This window comes from Biomphalaria glabrata, chromosome 17 (genome assembly GCF_947242115.1).
Source record: "Biomphalaria glabrata chromosome 17, xgBioGlab47.1, whole genome shotgun sequence".
Lineage (NCBI taxonomy): Eukaryota > Metazoa > Mollusca > Gastropoda > Planorbidae > Biomphalaria > Biomphalaria glabrata.
The window spans coordinates 1,607,663-1,609,021 of NC_074727.1; positions in this window are offsets into that span (position 1 = coordinate 1,607,663).

Genomic DNA, 1,359 nt, shown 5'->3' on the forward strand with positions numbered 1-1,359 from the left:
ATTTTTTTTTAATGTTTCAGCTTTCTCATTTGAGAATATATTTTCAACGTTTAAAGAATAATTTTCTCATTTTATAGAACATTTTTAAATTAAAAGTATATGCATAACAATGGTTGACTTTCATCATGCTTGATGTGCTAGATAGATTTAGGAGTATTATAATATAAAGTTTAACAGCATCTCGAAATAATGAATTCAAACTTTTTCGTTAGCAGCCAAAGCTTCAACACAAGCTTCATATCACATTAAAAATGTTCAGAACGAGATTGTGTACAGCCTTGTGAGTGAAGTGAAGGACAGTCGACAGATTGTGTGTGGTGCCCCAACAGTCCAATAAAGGAAACAGGTGAGGCTGTTGTGATGGAAAGTAGTGAAGATTAGATGACCTGGGTTGTTTTTTTTTTTCAAACACTCTGATTTTTTAAATTTAGACTTTTAAGTTTCTTTTGATGCTTGCTTAGAAAAGAATAGGCAAGCAGTTGTATATATAGATATAGAGCAGCACAGCAAGTAAGCTTTCAATAGTATAGTTGTTGTTTTTTTACTTTGTATTGTTACTGCATGCTAATTAAACCTGTTTTTAATATTAACATAACACTTGGTATACTTTTATCTTAGTTTTTGGAAACTAGTTTTAAATATATGCATACTAGAAAAGCCTCATTATGATTGATGAGATAGGTAAACTCTGGTTTTGCCGTACCAATTTAGTAATAAAGTCAATGTCTTCAAAATAAACTCTTTCTCTTTGCAGCCATAACATTCTGTTCGTATTCTCATATTTTATAACATTTTTGGTTCCAAATGCAGTTTACAGCCGAGTGATCTAAAAATGGAGCACGAATACAGATTACGAGAATTATGACTAAGAGACATCTGAGAAATAAAAAGCACATATAATCAGAATTGTAGCAAGCTTGTACCAAATTTTTCTTAAGGCAAGTGGTCCTTTCCAATGTTACGTTTAACTACTTTAAATTTAATACGTTTCTATTCATGTATGTTAAATAAAAACCAGTTTCTTACTACAGATCTATCAAAGCGAGTATATTTTTTTCTATGTATTTGTATATTTTAATTGCATTTTTTCTTTCTTTTTTTTATTGCATGCTATTTGAAAATGTTTCAACTTTTTTCCTAACAATTTAAGAATACATGCTGTTATTTATCTCTTAGCCTTATGGTAATTAGTTTCAAATGTATACATAACGATAAAACTTATTTTTTTCACTTAAACATTTAGAGAGCTAGATCCAATTGGGGGTTATCCCATTATGAAGTTTAGTCAAAATCCCAGAATCTTCACTAAGACTTGAATCTGATTTATCAGCCTGTACACACTTTATTACAACTTTCAGG